This window comes from Pinus tabuliformis, chromosome 6 (assembly GCF_031772625.1).
Source record: "Pinus tabuliformis cultivar Carrire ecotype Pingquan chromosome 6, CPIR1, whole genome shotgun sequence".
NCBI lineage: Eukaryota > Viridiplantae > Streptophyta > Pinopsida > Pinales > Pinaceae > Pinus > Pinus tabuliformis.
In genome coordinates, this window is record NC_142292.1 from 1,301,711,671 (window position 1) to 1,301,734,934 (window position 23,264).

Consider the following 23,264-nt stretch of genomic DNA (forward strand, 5'->3'; position numbering starts at 1 on the left):
GTGATAGTGCCTTAGCAACAAACAAGACAAACTACTTGAGTATTCTTCTTTATGAAATGTAAATGAGGAGGAAGGATGTAACTAACCTGTGTCTTTCGCTAGTTTGTTGATCCAATCACTCCTCTCTTCAATGGCTCCCAGCTCCCTGCTCCCTTACTGGCCCAGCTTCACCGAATTCCTGCAAGATCACAAGAGAGAGAAACTACACGAAGATATAGATATACATTCATAAAAAGCTCAGGATTAGATTAAGCTAAACATGCAAATATAACAAAACATCATTGATATACAGCATGTAGGAGAAACTCAAATAATTTATTGATAGAATAAGAAAGTCCAAGAGGAGATACAACCAAGTGAGTCCCGATCCAGCATCTACCTCCCAGCAAAGGAATCCCTTCCTCTCCTCCAACAAAGCATAAATCACCCAATGTACTAATCTCAATCTCAAACCAACAGCAATTCTCTGCAAAGTACCAAATTCCAGCCTCCGGATCTCTGGGATGAGGGATCCATATATAGATGTAAGCAGAGAGGATGAGTCAGCTTATGTTTTGACTTGTGGCTTCTCTCTGTCAGTTCTTGCTTCCACTTGGAGACTGAGAGCCTCTTACTCATCACTTGGTCGAATTCAGTGAGGCAAGTGTCATTGGAGAAGATTCTGGAAGCTTCCATGGTCTTTCCACCTCGTTGAATGACTCTGCCATTTGTCATTTCCCGCTCAACGCACCTGGGTAGTGCATTCAAGTGCGTTGCAATGCACCTAGACAGTGTACTGGGGTGCTTTGCAACGCAGGCAACTAGTGGAGCACTTGAATTGATCCTGAATTGACTGTTTCTGAGTGGTTTTTGGTGGAGAACTTCTGGGAGAAGCTGTCATTGGTTGACCTTGTTCCTTTAGCAGCTGTAACAACATCTTTAGGGACTTTGGATCCCTTGGATTATGGACATTTCATGCTTATAGCTGTAAGGCACAAAAATGTCTATAACAATAGGTGTGCTAAGTAGGGAGTGACAACATATGATAAGCAATGCCAATAGACGATAGAGTGTTAGGAAATCCTGCTAAGATGTGACAAATTCCATGGTGTACCAATGTGTGCCAAGGAGTGTTTGGGAGTGCTAGGGAAACACAAGGGAGCACTAGGTCATAATGCATGGAAATGAAGGAATAAGAGTGTGTGTCATGGAGTGTCAGTGAGTTCCAAGTGTGTTAAGAAGGAGTTACAAGGCATGCTTGGAAACTCTAAGGAATGTTAGAGTTCTAGGGTGACATGCAGCCAAGATGTGCCAATGCATGCAAGGAAGTGTTAGCTAGGAGTTCTAGGGAAACATTATGTCAAAATGAATGGAAATGAATAAATAAGAGTTTGTGATTAGAACTTTCAGTGAGTTCCAGGTGTGCTAAGGACAAAGTGAAAAGGTATGCTAGGAAGTGTTAAGGCATGCTAGAGGCTAGGGCAACATGCCAAGATGTCATAGGTGCTAGGGTGTAACAACACGTGTCAAGGAGTGATAAGGAGTGCTAGGGAAACACAAGGGAATGCTAGGTAAAAATGCATGGAAATGAATGAATAAGAGTTTGTGACCAACAGTGTCAGCAATCTCTAGGTGTGATAAGGAAAGAGTGACAAGGTATACTATGTAGTGGCAAGGAATGCTAGAGTGTTAGGGTGGTAGGCCAAGATGTGTCAGGTGCTAGGGTGAGCTAGGGAGTGTTAGGGGGTGTCAGGGAAACATAAGGAAGCACTAGGTCAAAATGCATGGAAATGAACAAATAAGAGTGTGTGAGAGGGAGTTTCAATGAGTTCTAGGTGTATTAAGGAAGGAGTGACAAGGTTATATGCTAGGTAATGCCAAGCTACGCTAAACTACCAAGGCATGTAAGGAAGTGTCACGATGTGCTAGGGAGTCTCAAAGCATGCCATGGAATGTAGGAGATGTTAACGCATGCCACATAGTGCCAAGGCATTCTAAGACATGCCAAGGGCTATGGCATGTCAAGATGTAAATTGTGTTTCTTAATTGTTTTAGACCACAGTTGGATGTGATGAGCCTTGTCTTGGTAACTTGTTAAGTGGGATGAGTTGAGATTGTACATGAGTACCCTAAGATGAGTTACAGGTAGTTCTTATGTGAACAAGGCATATGTTGAATTTCCATGACACATGAGAATCTAGGTTTTGCCTTAGAATATTTGATGTGAACACACTCAAGTGCCACAACACATCTACTATGCAGAACGAAATTTGCCATGAAAGAAAAAAAAACGGATTGAATGCACAAAGTTTAGGGTGTGCCACATCTTCATATGTTAATGCTTATTATTGTGATATACAATAGCCATTTATATGTCCAGTGTAAGACTCGTCTGGATATTTCTATTCAACAACAACATCTATGTGGTAAAAGGTGTACTGTCAGAGGTTGCTCCATCAAAAATAGAAACCAAAAGGGGTATCAATACCATAAACTATTACAATATATTTGTCCAGTGGGTTTTCCACATAAATCAAACCACAAGAAATCTCCTATACAGACAAACAGATAGAAAATTGAACATTTTTTGATATCTAAATTCCCATAAATACAGCATTTAAGTAATCTACAGGAAACTGATCCAACCATCCTTTGACATAGCATCCATTGTACCAGAGAAATCCTTCACAATCGAAATTAAATAAACTAACAGATGATTATTCACAAACTGGGTGTTTATGATTTCAAGTACCCAACAAATTTACCAACCCCACCAAAATAGAGCATAGATTTCAATGATATCAAACCCTAGGTCTCAGTCTCGGAGATTTAGGGTGTCTTCATATACATGGTTATCGCATCGCAAGTATCAATTTTGATTTTTTTTTCCAACTAGCCAAAAAACAAAGAAAAGAGGTCGAAGATACAAGGGAAAGGGAAATATGGAAATCTTCCTATGGTGCATTGATGAAGACATCAAATGATCAGGAGAGTTGAAAGGTTCAATATTTATTACATTTGGTTTTTGTATCAACTGAAAGAAAAATTTAATAATTTTTGTAAAAGTGTGCAAGGACCATATGATCGATCCTCTTACCTCCATTGAGAAGAGTTGCTGAGGTGCATTTCCGTGAAAGATTTATAGAGAGCTTGCAATATTGTCGCTCGTATCCTTCAAATACTTCACTCATTCTCCCCGCCTATTCAAACAGCAAATGCAAAACAAATTATGGATCAATCAGGAAGATCAATCGAATGAATCTGTTGATCTCCCTGGGCATACCTGAGAAATCTCCTTGGAACGTAATATCGTGACGTGCTCTACTCTGTTGGCCTTATTTTACGAAAAATGGTGGGAAAGAAGATGATCAATTGTAATCTTAAACTCTTCTTTTACCTTTTTTTACACTAATTTGTTCTCAAACTCTCCCATGTTCTCTGCTCTGTTGGCCTTATTTTGTGAAAATGGTGGGAAAGCAGATGATCAATTGTAATCTTAAACTCTTCTTTTACTTTTTTTTACACTTATTTGTTCTCAAACTCTCCCATCCTGCCTCCAAACATATAGAAACCCAAGTAAAATAACAATCTTATTTTGAACTTTTATTTATATCTGGTGGGTGGTATGGTGTCCAACTACGTTGAAATAGAATAGAGAATCAGTCTTCTTGCCTGGTCGCAATGTCATCCACTAGCTGAGTGTTTAACTTTTCCTTTTGGGATGCTACACATTTATTCAATTATATGACATTTTTTATATTTAGTAATAGTGACATTAATTAATTGACTTAAATCTCATTCTCATCCTTGAGCACTTAAATAAAAGTAAGATTAATGATAATTTGAGAAATGTGGACTCCATTAAAGATAGGTCATAATTTATTTTCTTTATATATCCAATAGCATTATTAATTTATATTATTAATTATAAATTTTATTTAGAGTGGATATATTTATCATATTATTTAAACAATAATATTTTGTGATTTATGGTGTTTTTTAATCATTTTTTTAAAAGAAGTTTTTCTAGTTCAAAGACATGTAATGAGTTAATTTGAGTGGTTGAGTGTTGTAGATTACAAGTAGGAGGTTGTGGTATTAAGTCCCTTGGATATCATCCTCATAGTTTAGATATTATTTTAGGAATGAGGAAAATTATCTGGTGAATTTTCTATACATTTATATAGAAAAAAGATATTATTATAAAGAGAACACTCTATTGATATGAAATTTATATTTTCTTTATTATACTCTTAAAGGATATTATAAAATAATGGTTCCAATGTTTTTTGAGAAAATATGGAGCTTTGTTGCTTTCACACTTTTCTTCGACAACAAGTAAAGTTTGTGTACTCTCTTTCTTTTTCCCAAGGGTTTTCATTGTCTCGACTATCAGACAGTGGGTCCTGTCAACAATTAATTCTATCCCGCCACAGTTTCAAATGGAATTTGAATTAATTCTATCCCGCCATAGTTTCAAATGGAAGTTGATATTGTTGATTATGAGCTCAATCATGTCCAGAGGATGCATTCAAATCCCAGGATGAATTTACAGGTTACAATTCATTGTCTTGACAAATCATCTCCAACCAATTCATGTGTTTCCAAAATGGATGGTGTTACAAGGTAGATATTTAATCTGAGCATGAGTTGTCCAAGGTTGTTTTCGTTTTGAGCAAATATAGTAGTGCAAAAGAGCTAAGCTCTCATTCTAGCTTTGAGGTAGTATTTATCCCTAAGTCTCAACCAAACTCCCTTTCATTTAATCCTTTTAAGCCTCTTTTGGTCCCCCATGGTTCGAGAGCTTTGCCTAAGCCAAAGTTCTATGTTAGAGTGAAACAAGATAAGTTTTCAATGGTCATTGGTAAGGATATCAAGTTCGAGGACATCCCAAACTTGTTAGAAACTACTTTGGTAGGAATATTTTATGGTAAGACAATGCAAAAGGCATCTCTCATGGCATGGGTTTTGGACAATTGGATGTCAACCATGGGTTATATGTCGATTTTCCATGGATTTGTTCACAGTTGGATATTCTTTCAATTTTGGTTGGGGGGGACTATAATAAGATCAAGGAGGCAGAATGGGATTGGGGGCCATCGGGCCTAGTCCTGGAAACATGGCTGGTGGATTGTGATCTCGCTCGCAAACATCTCTCGGTGCAACAACTTTGGGCTATATTGTCGAGCCCTCCCCTTGTCTTCTAGACAAAGGAGGCCCTTCACATTATTGGCAAGAATTTTGGTAGATTTATTTCTCTGGACCCTAATTGGTATGTTTCAATTAATATGCATTGGGCCTTGATTCTAGTCAAAGTATATATCAAAGATATTTTATTCAAGGCCATTGAATTGGTTTACGAGGTAAAAGTCTAGACCCATAACATTGATTATTGGAAATTATCATTTCATTATTTCAATTGTTACAATATTGGACATGTTCAGACCTAGTGGTTAGAGTTGAAGGCACTTTTCTTCGACAAGTAAAGTTTGTGTACTCTCTTTCTTTTTCCCAAGGGTTTCCATTGCCTTGGTTGTCAAACAGTGCGTCCTTTCAAAAATTAATCACGTCCCTCCACAATTTCGAATGGAAGTTGATATTGTTAATTATGGGCCCAATCATGTCCACAGGAGGTATTCAAATCCTAGTATGAATTTACAGTTGACACTTAATTTTCTTAACAGATCATCTCCAACCAAATCATCAAGTGTTTCCAAGATGGATGGTGTTCCAAGGTAGATATTTGATTTGAGCATGAGTTTTCCAAGGTTGTTTTTGTTTTGAGCAAAAATAGTAGCTCAAAAGAGCTAAGCTCTCATTCTAGCTTTGAGGTAGTAGCTATCCCTAAGTCTTAGCCAAACTCCCTTTCATTTAAGTTGTTTAAGCCTCTTTTGGACCCCCATGGTTCCAAAGCTTTGTCTAAGCCAAAGTTCTATGTTAGAGTGAAACAATATAAGTTTTCAATGGTATTTGGTAAGGATATCAGGTAATGAATAAGCCTAAACATTAAAATTTTCCCAACACTTTCAAGCCTAAGGTTAGACTAATGGAAGAATGTTTATCGAAAGGAGGATTATCTTTAGAACCACAAATCTCAAATGCAGCAGGTTGAAAATATCACCTTCTTAACACAGAACAAAAATCACGACAAAATATTAAAAGGGTAAAAGGAAAAGGAAAATGAAAGAGATTTCAAAGAGGTTGGGATAAAATAGGACTTGCAAGAGTTAAGCCTACGATTGCAATAAAGGGTTGGGAAAAAGTAGTTTCAGATAAAGGGAGACTTTGGGCTATGCACAACACTATTTTTTCAATGACTTGGTTGGGTTCCCAAATCGCAAAAAAAGTAAGGCTATCTATAAGGGCATGATAAATAGGGAGTGCCAAGGTGTGCTAGGGAATGACAAGAAGTGCTAACACATGTGAGACAGTTCCAAGACATGTTAGGCATGCCAATGCATGCCAATATGTGTGAGGTTCTACGGTGTGGCACCAACGCATGTTAGGGAGTGCTAGGGAAACACAAGGGAACAGTAGTTTCAATTGCATGGAAATGAATAAACAAGAGCGGGTGATAGGGAGTTTTAGTGAGTTCCAAGCGTGCAAAGGAGGATCAACCCCACCAAATTTAACCACACTAACCTAAGGATAAACCAAGGATCCAGTGACCCAAATTGCAACCAGATACTAAACCTAGATGATTTCTAAGGAAATACATGTGTCAGATACTGAATTCAACAAAACCCATTCCAAAAAAAAAGAAACAACCTGATTTAATTCTAAGGAAAATATGTGTTGGAGCTACAAATCTGTATTTCTATCGACCCCTGGCATAAACCTTCACCTAGTACTTGGTCCTACATGTATCTAAGGAATACAATATGGTAGTGTTGATGATCCCTACTATGGATCCTAAAGTTGTGTTTGTCAAAGATTCAAAATCAACCCCCATTGCATATAAATTAGACCGAATAAGATCTCTAATCTGCTATATATATATGTGTGTGTGTGTGTGTGTGTGTGTGTTTCTATTGTGGGGGTGCACAATCAAGTATTCAGAACCCAAAGTGTGAATACAAAAAATTGATGATTGATGTTGGAAGTCCAATAATAAGAAGTTGGGTTGCTCACAACTGAGATTCCAAATCAAAACAAAGAATCTCCCTAAGGGATTAGAACAGAGAAAAATCAATGTGTTTAACTAATCCAATATATGGGAGTTTGATGCAAGTGATGATGTCGACTCTTGACTTACCTGGCTATCAGTTATGACGAAGTTCAGATTGCAGCCATTGTTGACGATTTTGACAATGTGGTACATGGTAGCATTGGATGTTTGGTGTCTCAATTAACCAAGCTGTGAAAAGTTCGATTGGATCCTTGTGCTGGTCTGGATTGAAGTTAGAGTTTTTTGATGAAGCTAATTTTAAAATTGGGTGGGACTGTTTTATGTAACTACATGTAATGGTTCACAATGCTATTGAATGAGGTATTGTGCACTAGTCGAGTGGACTTGGAATTGGAATTCAACATTGTTATTAGATTTATTTTAGATTTGGATTAATCAAGTATTCAAGAATTTAGATAGATTAAATTTCTTTTTATTTTTAATAAGGAAAAAATTATTGATTTTCATTAATAAAAAGTAGATATATACTTTGGTATTTCATTGTTAATGCTTTTGCATGCCATATATTAGATTTTAAAATAAAATGGTTAAATTTCTAAGTATCTTATTACTCTAAATTATAGTTCTTTTATTTCTGAAAATTGTCTACTATATCAATTTTCACAAAAAAAGCTTAAAGTTTTTTATGATGACAAATATAACATATATGATTCAAACATGACAAAAACATATCATGATCTATGAAAATTTTCATGGATGGATGACAAATAAACAAGATGAAGGAAAAATTTTCAAGGGCATCCCTTTATAAGTTAAAACCCCCTGAGTTGCAGAAGGATTCTATTGTAGTGGCTACAACCACCCTCCAAAATTTTTCCTTAGCCTGTTTTGGAGCCTCCCTACCAACCTTTCACAACACCTTGTCTTGCTTCATCAAGTAATCAAGCTTCAGTGTTTTCTTCGCACAAAGGCAGCCTATCGATCACAGTTTTATCCATTCCCCTCATAGGTTGTTCACCCGAAGTTGGTCTAGCTATAGGCTGAGAAGCTTCTTCTAGAAAATTGCGCATTTCTGGAGGGCAACCAACCTTCCCTCCAAAAATTTCCCAATCATGTCTGGCAGCCTGCTGGGCTACAGGATTGCTCAATCCTACCAATCAACACTCCCAGCAGGAATTGCACAATTTTACCGAGCAGGGCTGCTCAGCCCAGGATTTACGCAAATCTGGGCAGTAGTCAGGTGCTTTTCCCATAAATTGCACAAACCTCCTGGGAAGTCAGCCCAGCTTCTAGCCAGAAATGCACATTTTTCCCAAGCAGTTGAGAAATTGCATGCATGAGCAGTCTAGTTGACCAGTTCCACCCGGGACCATGGAAACTTGGCTTGCATGCATGCACGACATTGCTCTTCCCACAATATCAAGAGGAAACATGCAAAAGGCATCCCATGATTTAGGGAGCTATTTTTAGCAGCCAAGGGTTACATGCAAAGTTGTTTCAGAAACTTCCCTCCAAGTGTTGCCTTTTCTTAGATTTGTGGCAAGCGCGTCATGAGAAGAAACTTATTTGTTTGATGCATCAGAGCTCATTCATTCACATCGATCTTGGATCTATGACATCCCACAGCACATCCATGACTTTTCGACACATCCAGCTCATCTATTCACAGTTAGGTGGCCTCAGCTTATCTTTTTTCAGCATTTATGTCGTTTTTTGTGTATTCGCTTGTGCGAGTGTTGTTTGTTTGATTTCTTTGAACGCTTGTTGTTTTTTACATGTATACTAGCTTGTCCTAGATTTGTTTCAATTTTCATTTCTATCTCACTGTTGTCGCTTGTATGAATCTGTTTTGCACAAATGTTTTCCAAACCAGAGAATCGCCTCACCCACATGCATGTTGATCTGTTTGTTGAATCTTTCATTCATGTTTTGCATGCATTTTCAATCACTTCTGTTATCACTTAGTGTCGCCATGCATTCACTGTCTTATTTTTTTCACTTTCCCGTCAGTGAGTCGAGCCAACCTTGGCCTGGACTCTGCCTTCACTAAGGCTGCATTGCGCAATATGGGGAAGGAAGGCTCTGCCTTCCTCTCTACAAATGCGCATTTCTACCCAACGCTAGCCTCCATGACTATTTTGTACATTTCTGGAGGACAGTGGCTGTTGGCCGAGGAAATTGTGCAATGCAATCCATGGGCCTGCAGTCCTTCCCAGCTAAAATTGTGCATTGCGCAATCCCAGTAGCGATCATCCAGTCTAGATTGCGCATTTTTCAAATCTAATAGCCATTCCTTCCTCCCAGATAGCCCAGACTAACTTTTGCACAGTTCTGGCAGCCAGTCACCCAGCCTCCTAGAAGAAATTGTGCAATCTTGCTCATCAGTTTCCCAGGTATGTGATGTGTCATTCCCCGGAATTTGCTTTGTTTTCGTTGACATATTTCTTCCCATGCATGTTTCTTGTTTCCAAATCTTTTAGGTGTTCATCTATCTCAATGGATTCCAAGAGAACAGGATCACAAGACACTGATGGAATTGCAGCTGGAGCAGCAATTGAGCAGGTGTCCTCTAGTCTGCCGATCTATGATGATACGAATATATATCTATACAAGGACATAAAACTGAAGTGGCAAGAGGTCAATGAAACATTCGCGGGCACTTTTGGGGAATACCTTGAAGACCATCAGGTGTACGTGAACATTCACATTTACAGCTTGTACCAGATTGCATGCAGATACCCCACATTCCCATGTGCGGACATGATACACTAGATCATGTCTCACACTGATCCCGAGATGATGACCTTGAGCAGTGTCAGTGGGACGAAGCTTGCAACCTTCTCGGCATGAGATTACGATGAGATGTATCAAATGGCAGAGCTCGTGATTGTCATGAATCCTCCATTTAGCTTGCCCAACAATAGAGCTAACTCCAGAGACATTTTGAAGGATTGGGTAAAGGAGCCAGCTCGATTTAGGATGACACCCAACTAGATCTACAAGACGAAGATACTAAGGAAGGTGTACCAATACTTGGTCATATTTGCATGTCGACTATGTGGCCAAGCAAGCACTGAAACCTTTCCACAGAGTTGGGTGATTGCACTGGACCAACTGGCTAGAGAAGGAAAACCATGTAACTGGTCCGACATACTGCCTCATCAGCTGAAGGAGCAAGTCACGAAGGCTCGACAGTCACCCGAAGGTATGCATGCAGAGATTTACATGTCCGCCTACATCCTAGATGCAGTCTGTGCTCGACATGAGTTCTCAAGCTTGGAGTGGGCATGGTCACCGGTGGAGACTATTGTGAACACATATTTCAAGTTGTTGTCTGAATGAAACTTCAGAGGAATAATCACACAGTTGTCTGACCATTTTTTCACCCTAGTGTACAAGATGATATTCGAACAGGATCCACCTTGCATGTCAAAGGAAGAACTTGAGGAATTGTTAGACATTGCAGAATGGTATGCCTCACCATCTGGCACTTTCATCCGAATGTTCAGTGCGGAGAAGCCTTCACATGTTCTGCCCAAGTTTTCCTTAGATGTACTTGTCATGCAGGAAGTAGCATATCACATCTCAATAGGATTGACAGCTAGATTGCAGCGAAAGAAGAAGGTACCTTGGCCCACTCTTCCATTGCGGATTGGGTTATATGAGATGTGGAGTATCAAGAAAGCAGATGTCAAAGTAGAACAGATGAAGAAGTACCTGTTCGACCTCTGAAGCTTCAATTCGTATGACCCACATTTCATTGTGAAGGATCACTACACGAGAGTTCAGTTCAACTAGATCCATGGGGCATTTCATTGGGCCGAGGAGGACTCATGGAGGTATTGCTACAATTCCTCCAGACCCAATGAACAAGTCGGCTTCGCTGTGGAGTGGTTAGTGAAGCAACATGAAGCAGCATCACGGAAAGCACCAATAGTAGCAATAGCAGCAGCAAAGGCAGCATAGCCAAGCATACATGTGCACGATGAAGGGAAGAGGAATATTGTCCATCACATGGAGGAGGAGCAAAGTTGCAAGTTTCAAGCAAATCCACTTGTAGAAAAAGCAGCTATGGATATTTAGGCAAAGTGGCAACAGCGCGACGAGCGAATAGCGTGAAGGTAGAGGGATAAGAAGAGAATGGAATAAGTAGAGGAGGAGTTGCATGAGCTGAGGGAGAAACTACGAAAAGAGCAAGATCTGCGCAAATAGGAGAGGCAAGCACAATAGCAGTAGATACATCAGGGGGCGCAACATGTGCAGACAGATGAAGCAGCTCCCATACAAGTAGTTGATTCATCTGAACAACTAGCATCAGGCGAATAGGGTGAACCATCGTAGGAGTGAGACTTCGCTCATGAGATAGAACAAGCACTTCAACAGTTGGATGCAGACATGGAGCAACAGGAGTTGGAACAGGACACCAACCTCATGCCTCACCACAAAGAGGTCAACTCACCCACTTCAATGCATCCAAATGATGAGCAAGTCTTGAATGACCAAGGAGGCACTGAGATCCTTGGTGGTCAACCAGAAGGAGAGATGCACAACATCACTTTTGATGAATCTCATCACAAAGTTGTGCAGTCTCACAGAGTACCAACTCTGGAGGATCAAACATCTCCTGTGAAAGTTGAGGAGCAAGTGAACATGATTGATGTGCACAAGCATCTAGTTTCCTTGGCCGATGCAACCAGAGTGTATGCTAAAGCCACTAGCTCAAGTGTTCACTTTCTGATAGCTAAGAATGAGCGAATGGTGAAGGAACTACAGGTGGCCAAGAAAGGAGGAGACTTGGTGATAATGTCGCCCAAGCTTAACTGAAGAAGGAAATATTAGATGAAGTATTATCCCTTGACACAGTTATGCATGCATTGTACTCCAAGTTTGGTACCGTGCACAAGGTAGTCGTCCATCTCAACGGATGGCAACAATGATGTGCTAGAAGAGCACACATCTTAACGAACGTGCATGCTGCTGTTGATAACATGCAAACATGGATGATGAAGTACAAGGGAGCCCTGCTTCACTTGCCAAAGATGATGAGGTCCAATGCAGTCAAGCTGCAAGCACGTATCCAGAGTCAGATCTGTAACTATGAGGACCTCCTACAACTCATCACTAGCATATAGGCTTCCCATTCACGAGTATTCAAGATCATGGATGTTGTGGTGCACACACATGTGTTCCCATCACTTGGGACTCTCACCTAGGCGAAGACCAAGAAGCAAGTTTGACTAGAGCTTGACTTGTACTTCGATGAGTTGATGCACATCGCCACCAACCCAGACTTGCCTATCAGTCCAAACATCATGCGCAGGTATGTTGTTGGTCTGGCCACATTCAAGACAATGATGCGCATGCTTTCAGATGAGTTGGACAGAGGAGCCCGAGCAGTGTACCCAAATGCTATGGAGGCAAGGTTCAAGTTTTACACAGATGTCACAATGGAACACACAGACACTATAGGACTACAGACCTTGGCATCAATATGTTACTGTTGATCAGCATGAGGATGTCGAGTAGTTGGACTTCTATAGTTTACTAAGTCAGAGTGATGTCTAGTTTGGCTTGCTCAAGCCATTATTTTTCACATGGGTACATGTGCATTGTAATGTTAAGTCATTTCAAGTGTAAGTCAAGTATCAATATTGGATGTAATAGTCATAGAGTAGGTGAAGAGTCATGAGGGTAGTTGAATGGGCATAAAGGGGAATGTCAAGGGTCACCCCACCCTTTGCTATAAATAGTCCCTCATAACTCATTGTATAGGCTTTTGGTAAGCCAAGATTCTGATAAGACTATCTTGGAAAGAGGTTGGACAGTATTGTAACACGTCTTGGCTTCTCCATTGCAGAGAGCTACTTCATCTCTTTGGAGGACAAGGCGGATGTGGATATAACATTCCAGTGTTGGGGCTAGCAGGTTTACATGGATGTATTATATGACTGGAAATTACACTTCTTTACATAATAAGAAGCAACACATTTTCATGCATATCTTGTTATTGTAGTTGGATTGTTCCGGTTGTTGTAGTAATGTATGTTGTTTAACTTACGTAGTTGTGTATGAACTACTTTGTATGCAATTATATGAATCTTGTTGCAGATGTGTTGTTGGTTTAACCATCACTTTGGATTGTCGGCTGACCTTCTTTCCAGCTTGTGATGCATCTTCGCTCGTGTGTTCCCTTCCCAGTTGAGTACTGTTACAGGTTGCCAAGGGGCACACTCATCCCAACCCACCTATGTTATAACCTCTCATGCACCTTCCTTGACTCACTGCAGTGGTCACACCCTTGCTACTGACAAAGTTATCTTACTTGCCTATGTGTGACATCACGGTCAAGGCATTGCTTTACGACCCACTACTGGGACTCCTACACCAAACGATCTGAGGTCTAATTGGTACTTCTTACTGGGGAGATCCCCTTGACATGTTGGTAGGTCCAGCATCGTCAACAGATTCCTTTGTCATCAAAGATCTTATGCATTGCATCCAAAAAGTAGGGGAAGGTGGTCCAAATTTTGTTCTCAATTGTACCCAATCTAGGATCATCTTGGAATCTCCAAACACAGGTATTATTTAATTGCAAGCCAGTTAGCACATAAAAGAGCCCCCAAGAGTATGATTAGCTCAACTCTATTATTTGACCCTGTGCCACTATACCAACTGAAATGGAAGGTGTTGTCTGGCTTCAAAACCAAATGTGTCCCACTTCCACAAACCTTGTTGGTGGATGCTCCATAAAAAATAAAGTATGACAATAGCTCCACAAGTCGAAAATGTCTTCTAGGTTGTTCCTCCTTCATTAGCCATATCTCCATAAAATATGCAAAGATCTTTGAATAGGCATCTCTAGTATCTAGTTTTTTTTGTTCAAAAATATTCTCATTCATGCTTCTCCATATGCCCTGCATAATATAGAAAGGCAAGGAACAATATGTCTTGAAACATTCAAACCATTGAGTAAGACATCTCTAAATGGAAACCATGTTCTAGATTACATCTATTTTAAGTGTTTGAAGAACCCCACTCCATGCCAAGATCGCAAAAGGACATGTTATAAATAGATGTTCTATGTCTTCTGAATCTTCTTTGCATTAAGAGCATCTTCCAAGATCCTGAAAGCCCCTTTTATGGATATTATCCCAAGTTAAGATATTATTGTGGACCACCAACCACATAAAACATTTTAATTTGAGAGGTATATCCCATATCCACATGTTATGAAACCAAAAAGCATTATCATTCAAGCCATATCCATGAGAAATATGCTTATAAATCTCTTCAACCAAGATCTTCTCATTATACATAACACCTTCCAATTTTAGCTTTTCTTTCTTCTCAGTGAGTTTTAAACCTATTAGACTTAATTGTGTTGTGAAACGTGCCCATTTCACAAATAGATCCTCTAGAAATCCAAGTTCAGATGCATTAAGCCAATAACTTGTAACATAAGAAGATCCTCAATCACAAGATATTTAGTTCATAAAGTAAAGCCTTTTCTTATGTAAATGCTCAAGGATGCGAATAGAAAGAGTATGTATTCCCTCCACTCCTTTAATATCATCTAGTCCTATTGCTATCCTATTCCCCCTTCCAACCTCCCATCTCAGATTTCATAGTATCCAATATTTGTTTCTCATCATGCTTCTCCATATATAAGATTCCACCTTCTTCTTTGGAGCCGCCTCTTTAATCCATTCCTTAAGTTGTCTATTTTTTAGATATTTCTCTCTAATAACCTATTACCAAATATCTTTTCCCTGGAAATTTTTCCATAATTTCGTGACAATTAAATCCTTACTAAAACATTATGTGTCCTTTATACCCCACCCTCAATCATTATCATGTCTAAATAGACCAAAAGTATCTTATTTGTGGATTTAGGCCTAGCCCAAAGGCACCTAGCTATAATAGCATCAATTCTTTTGGTCTAAAGATACTGAGGGGGGGAAGATACTGAGGTTTGAGCCCTCTAATTGCAATGAAATCACCTCCTCCCCATTTGTCATGAAATGCTTTGAAGATGTCAATTGTTTAGGGTTTTGTCAAAGAGTGCAGGAAGTAGGTTACCATGAGCATCTCATAAGTATATTTTCCCTTACCTTGAAGGAAGACAAGATCACCATTGCGGGGACTAATTTCATGTTTTCAGTGGATGCCATCTCTCAAGCTACAGGAATACCAAACCATGGTGAAAACTAGTTCAAAGGCGTGAACCTAGACCTAGAATAGTACAAACCCTACTTGAAATCACAATACAAAGGAGCTCACTCACATGTTTTCCCATTTAGATACTTGTTGGAGAGATATGCACCATTGATGAAGGCTATCATGAAGTTCTTCACATGTGAGGGAAGTTTTTCTAGGCTATATCAATACCACATAATACTGCTCATGCACTTTACATCTCCCAAGTCTCTAAATCTGTCCAACTACTTGTATACGAGCCTAACCAAAATGTCTGAAAGGGTTCAATTGAAAGGAAAAGTGCATTATCCCAACTTCTTTCACCATAGCTTGATGAAGGTTATAGTACTCCATCAGTTGAAAGAGAATAACATGACATGGGACACCTTCATTGAGGAAGCCTTGAAAACGCATACAACCACTTCACCAATCCAGCACAAAATCATGTCAGTACAACCCATGGAGTTGGGGTCATCAAGCAAACATGATGAGCCTAAATTTTCCTAAACCCACCTAAGCCTATCTATCTAGCCTAAAATCCTTTACATTCCAGTCATCTCTTGGTTGTGATTTCATAGAGATATCCCTCTCTGGTTTGGTAGGGCTAGCTACCAAACTAAAAGCTTGGTCTGTGGTTACCTTCGTCGATCTCCTCATCAGCCTGGGACATTGTGGAGGATAATAGAGGGCATGACAACTAGGGAGTTTCGAGGTGTTCTAGTGAATGTAAGGTTCCCAAGTCATGGAAAAATGTAATGCTAGTTGTGAGGTCATGACTGCCAAGGTGTGTTAGGGAATGCTAGGGCATGCTAACATGTGCCAGATAGTACGAAGACATGTCAAACAAGCTAAGATGTGCCAAGTGCTAAGGCATGCCAAGATGTACAAGGGTGTGACAATGCATGCCAGGGACTGTCAAGGCAACAAAAGGGAGGAACAAGTTAAACTACAAGGAAATGAGCACATAATAGGGTTAATAAGTCATCAATTTACCTTTTCCATGAGGGGCATGCTAGGCACACCAACACTAGGTGCCAATAGGTGCCAAGTGCCAAGTGTCAATGCATTCTAAGTGCCAAATCTTCCTCTGTTTCTTCTCATCTAGTTTCCAATAATTGATCTCAAATAACTTTAATATTAAACCATGCCAAAGCATACCAAGTCATCTCAATGCATGTCAAACATGCTTATAAGACTTTCCAAGTGCCAACACATGCCAAGTGCCAATGTGCGTTAGGGAGTGTGATGCATGCTATGAAGTGGTAGAGCATATCGAAGAGTGCTAAGGCATGCTAGAGAGTGCCAATGCATGATGAGGAGTGTTAGGGAGTACTAGGAAAAGACAAGGGAGCACTAGGTCAAAATACATGGAAGTGAATGAATATGAGGGTGTGTCGAGGAGTGTCAATGAGTGTTAGTTGTCATGCCAAGGAGGGAGTCACAAGGTATGCTAAGCACGGGTAAGGCATGCTAGAGAATATCAAAAAGTGCTAGAGTGTGCTATGTAGTTCCGGGGTGTGATAACATGTGCCAAATAGTGCCGAGGCATGCCAGGTTCTAAGACATGCTAGGATTTGCAGGGTGCCAGAGTATGCCAATATGCGTTAAGGAGTTTCAAGGCAAAAAAAGGAATAACCAAGCTAAAATGCAAGGAAATGAACACATAAGAGGGTTAATAAGTTGGGACTTTATATTTTTCAAAAGGGGCATGCTAGGCACACTAATAATATGTTCCAATACATGCCAAGTGCCAATGTGTGCCAAGTGCTAATGTTTGTCAATGCAATATTATGCCAAGGTGTTCCGAGGAATGCTAGGGACTGCAGGGCATGCCAACACATGACAAGGGAGTGATATGCTATGCTAGGGCATGCCAACATGTGCTTGAGCATCCTACTCATGGCAAGATGTTCTAGGTACAAAGATGTTCCAGGTACAAATATTTTCCAAGACATGCGAGGTGCCAAGGAATGTTAGTGTGCTGTTCCAAAGCATGTTAAGGTGTGCCATGAGTGTTTAGAAGTGCTAGGTCTCTCTCATTGATGGAATTGACAGAGCTTGATTATGTATTAAATAATATAGTTCCTACAAACACTAGTGGAATTTTATTTAAAGGAAATTTGCTTGATAATAAACCTAATAGAGATGAATCATGTGTTGACTCATAGGAAAACTATATTCTTATGACTTGAGGGAAATGATACACACTAATTACTTCTTAACAAATTGACTGACTATTATAACCACTATGACCTTGGACACATAATGAAAAAGACTCCACAACAGTGGTCTTAAATCATTATATTTTGACAAAAATATAGTAATAGGTACATAGCATCATAAAAAACTCATTGGAATGATCAATGATGACGAACATTTTTTTACCGTCACCAGAAGTAACCAAAAAGAGAATTGGTGAGGGTCAATAAAATATCGTTACTAGAAGTGTCACAAAAGAGAGAATTAGTGATGGGCCTTTAACAACCCTCACCAAAAGTGTCACCAAAGAGAATTAGTGACGGGCCTTTAACGACCCTCACCAAAAGTGTCATTGAAAATGGCTTTGGTGATAAACCTTAAAGGACCATCACTATATACACTTACAACAAAGATTTTTTAAAGATCGTCAGCATATGCGACATTGGTGACGGACCTTACTGGTCCATCACAGGCATGCAACATCATCAAAAAATCATTGGAATGATCAATGATGACGAACATTTATTGATTGTCACCAAAAGTAACCAAAAAGATCATGAGTGACAGTCAATAAAAGATCATCAGTAGAAGTGTCACCAAAGAGAGAATTAGTGATGGGCCTTTAACAACCCTCACCAAAAGTGTCACCAAAGAGAAAATTAGTGACGAGCCTTTAACGACCCTCACCAAAAGTGTCATTGAAAATGGCTTTGGTGACAAACCTTAAAGGACCATCACTATAAACACTTACAACAAAGTTTTTTTAAAGATCGTCACCATATGTGACATTGGTGACGGACCTTAAAGGTCTGTCATAGGCATGACCCTCACAAATGATCATTTTTATTGTAGTGATAATAAGCAAATATACACATGAAGACATGAAATTACCGTGGTTCACATCAAGGTGGGGCTACATCAACACAAACTATTGCTATTATAATGATTATTTGTACAACAAATAGTTCTTGATTTGCACACTAAGCTGAAGGTTGTTTGCAGATTCAGGCCTCTGCGCACTCAGTTGTAGAGCCTTGCATTATTTTCCCAAAGAGATCACAAAATTTCAACCATAGCACATATCTAGATCACAAATGATGTTTTTATTCTTATTATTTTACCCTATATATATTATTATATCAAGGGTTACATCGTTACAATACCATGGTCCAAATACCATGGACTCCTTAATACAAGCAGCTATGGTCCCAAAACCCATTGATCCTTTACATTATTACAAAAAGAAGGGAATTTAACCCATCCTGAAGCCCTTATACTATCTGTTATATTAAAATTGCTCCGTTGTGCGCTCCACTTCGCACTCCGCTACACGCTCTGCTCCGCAAAACATAGATTTTTTGCCAAAAACTAGGCCAAGTTGGGTTGCTCCCAACAATAGTACTAGGTTCTTATTTTGGACTTAAGATTGAGTGGGGGAATGTTAGCCTCGCACTCACATAAAACAATCAATAAGTCCAAAATAATAAATTATTAAACTTGGAATAATTTCTACTTGTCATTAATTCTAGAATGAGTCTGTTCCTATTAGTTAGGAGTTGGTTGAGGCCACATTGTCCATTTAGTGTTTGAAAGTTGACTATGTCATTTATTTGGTGTTTGAGTGTTTGGTGTCTACTATGTCATCCATTTGTTGTTTGAATGCTTGATTACTTGAATGTATGAGTATGTGCCTATAAGATTTCTCGCCGAAATGATCTTGTTTTAAGATGATTGTACTAATACATATGTACTTGAGTGTAAATATTTGATATTTGTAGCATTATGTCTAATGACTATGAGTTGACTATGGATTAGGACATGGTTGTTAGTCTTGGTAAAGGTTGATTTCAAATTGATAGATATGATTGTCTTGATGTTATCACCAAAAAATTGATCATCTAGCCTAATTTACTAGATGGATCAAAGTACACCATGTAAAACCAATTTTAACATAGTAAAATGTTTTCACAGTGAGAAATTACCTAATAAAACACCTTTGTTAGTAATTTATAGTTAAACCCATGAAGAATAATTAAATAAATCACTATTTATTTGACTTTCTTCCTGGAATAATTAATTAAACCATTTTTTTATTATTATTCCTTGTCAAATTTGACCCAATCATGAAAAATAAACAGATAAATCATTATTTTTCTTGTTTTTCTCTAAGAATAATTAATTAATTATTATTCTTTGTCAAATTTGACTAAATCCCTTAGGAATAATTAAATAAATCCTTATTTGTTTATTATTCCTTAACTAATTCCTTGAGATGATAAATAAATCATTTATTTATTTATTATTTCTAAATAAAGGTTTAAGTAAGATTTCCCTCCTAAACAAATATAATAAAATATTCCAAGTGGTTATTCCAAGAATGGGATCAATAATATTTTATTATTGCTCATTATTCGAGGATAACTCAATATTTTGTTATAAATAGAAGGGTTTTCCATTCATTATTCACTTTTGATCATTTTCATTGTTGCACTCACTGTTGTAACTCTGATTATTTTCATTGTCACATGCCATATTTTTGTTGGGTTTACACATTATAGAGGAGAGAGACTCTACACAAGCTGAAGAAGTTTGAGGATAGTCAAGAACCCATCCCATAGAGGGGGACTGGTAACATTTATTTGTTACCTTCACAAGTGTTATAATAAAATTATTCTTTACAGATTTGGTTTCCATTGGAGGATTGGAGTTATTACTTCTTCTTTTTGTTGTTTAACTATGATTGTGGCATAGATCCGAACTTTAGCAGGTGTTTTTCCTATCAGTTGTTGTAGATCTACAATGTTTGGCAGCCATTTTGATTGTTGAGATTGTTTGTCATCCACAATCTTCAGTGGGTTCTTTTCGTACATCTTTGAGAAGAAAACACTACAAAAAAATTGGTGACTCCACTGGGTTTTATACTTCAGATCCAGAAACTTGGGTGACCTTCGGTTTTCATCTTAGGGTTTCTTATTTTTTCAATTCTATTAATGTTTCCTAGTTTTTTAACCCTAGATCTGATAAATTTCTTACTTCCGCAAGCTTTCTTGTCTTTTCCGAAAGTCACAAGAACCAACCATGACAAAGGCAACACCTTTTTCTGAGATTTTCTGAATAAGATCCGCGGAGGTGGAGACCAGAGCATACTTAAGAGTCCAAAAACTGCGATCCCTATAGAGAAACAGGTCAGTACCTGTGATTTCTAGGTTTTAGGGTTTTACTCATATCAAAATCTGGGTTTTGCAGAGAGTTGTCTATTGGGTGGTATGACCTCTATATCATCCCACTTAGGCCTTGATCCACTTTGATTTACTCGTCGAAGTCAAATTTAGCCTCCCCTAGGGCTTCCAGTACGCTTCCACCTTCTTAGGAGGAGTTTAGCTGAGTGAGTAATCTGAGTTTCTGTAGCGCTTTCAACCACATTTTCCAGATCTGTACCCTTTTGTTTCAGATTTTTTAAGATAGGTTGTTACCATCCATAGTTTCACATTTAAACTTGTTTGGTCATTTTCCTTAATGTCCCATCGGTTGCCCTAGGTATGTCACCCATCTCCCTATCTTTTTGCAATGATCTTCCTCTCTGATTTTTTGTTCTTGCTGCACAACTTTCCAGCAGCTTGGTGTCACTTGATCCCAGTCACAATGACATTTAGATCTCTTGATCATTTCATTGTATTTCCCATTGGTTTAGCCACCAAGCAGTACAATGTTTGCAAACCCAGTTTGGGTGGGGTTTAGTCAATTGTTTTGCTGTTCATTTTCTGTTATTTATTTCAGTTTATTTTCAGCAAGATTTTTTCTTTTTTACAAACACGATCTAGGCTTAATCAATTAATACACTTTCACACACAAGCACACCTTAAGCGAAGGGCACTTGGTTTACACCACCAAGCCAAGACTTAACATAATAAATTTATCTCCCCACATCGAGACAAAGATATATTTTTGATCTCCCTTCACCATTTCCATGTCATGTGTGTCCTACCACCATTGCGCCACCAAGGCATTTGTCGCGGAGACTATTAGGCCTTCACCCCCAGTTTCCTCTTGGGAAAATTACCCCTCCCCATTGGATTCAAGTTCACAACCCTTCGAGTCCCCATACTGACTCTTCTCCTGGTCCCTCTGATTTCTCATCTGATTCTGAGCCTCCTTCACCGCATTTCATCACCATGTTTGGACCAACAGCTAGTGCAAGAACCCAAACTGGTGTTGGCTCTGGTTCTATCCCGGTGGTCACATCAAGCAGAATAGTCTCAGGAACCATTCTGGCAACCCCCATGCTCCCCTTTATGGTTGGGTTAAGTCTACCAGATTTTAACCAGTTGATAAATGACCCCATACACCATGATGTTGGTTGGCCCTCTATGTCAACTAAGCTTCCCTCAAACATCCCAAAGTTTGAGGGTAATGTTGGAGAGGATCCTACCAACCATGTTTGATCCTTCCACATGTGGTGTTTGTCCAACTCCATAACCGATGACTCCATTCGTCTTTGGCTATTCCAACGCACGCTCACTAGAGACGCTGCAAAATGGTATGTAGACCAACCCTCCACATCTCATTCCATTTTCACAACGCTTGCTAAAGCGTTCCTCTCATATTTCTAGTTACCTCTCCAGTACGACACTGGTATGGAGATATTGACCACATTCCATCAGTCCTCTGCCACTCGCCTTTCTGACCATGTTCAAGAGTGGCGTCAAAGGAGGAGCACATGTCATGCCCCACCTTTCAAAGACCGTTTCTATCTAGATTGGTTCCTTAGGATCCTTTTATCCCCCATTGGAAAAGATGTCACGTCCCATTTTCCTCAAACCGAGGAAGAAGCTCTCCAAATCGCTTTGAGATATGATCTGATTTATGCACAATCCGGTTATGTCTATACCGTCATTCCAGACCTCCCTCGTCCTAGAAGTGCCAATGCATTGGGGGCATCTCACGCCACCGATGGTATCGTTGGATCCCTTTCACACTCTTCGCCATATACTCAGCAAAGTTATGGCTACCCATAGGGGGGAACTAGTTCCTCCAACACTTATGCCCCTCCTGCTAGAAACATGTTTCTAGGGCCCCAACCTGTCTACCAAATTATTGCTACTCTTTATGCACAGACTAGCACTCCAGCCCCTCAAGAATTAGCGTTGCAGCCTCCCATGCATTCTCAGCCCCAGCAGCCACCACCTCCTCAAGGTCAGGTGTTTCCACAGTAATGTGCTACCAATCCCCAAAATTCAAAGAAAAAGAATAAGGGGAAGGGTAACAAGGGTAACCAGGCTAATCAAGGTAACCAGCATAGTGAAACCCAGGGAAACCAGCCTAACACCAACAACCAGCAACAGGGTGGCCATCCCTAGAAGAACAAGGTTATTCGTGCGAACAAGCCTTGTGCATGTTGTGGTGTACATGGCCATTGTACACATGAGTGTCCTCTTTTACCCCAGATGCGCCAAATGTGGGAATCTCAAGCAGCTTCTAGAGGTCAACAATCACCTCAGAATCCTGCACCGTCTCAACCAGCCATGCTAACAAATCCTTTCCCTCAGTAAGGATTTGTTGCTTCTCAACCTCAGCGAGGTCACGCAGCCCATCCCCCCCCCCAATCTACTAGTCCCAGTGACTATCAGATCCTCACGATGGAATCTGATGAGGTCAATACCTCTAATCAATAGCCAGCTCCTCAGCACTTTGTTGTTACCATCTCAGTCGAGTCATCCGGGTCCACCGACCTAGTACCTCCTCTATTTGTGGGTTCCTCTCC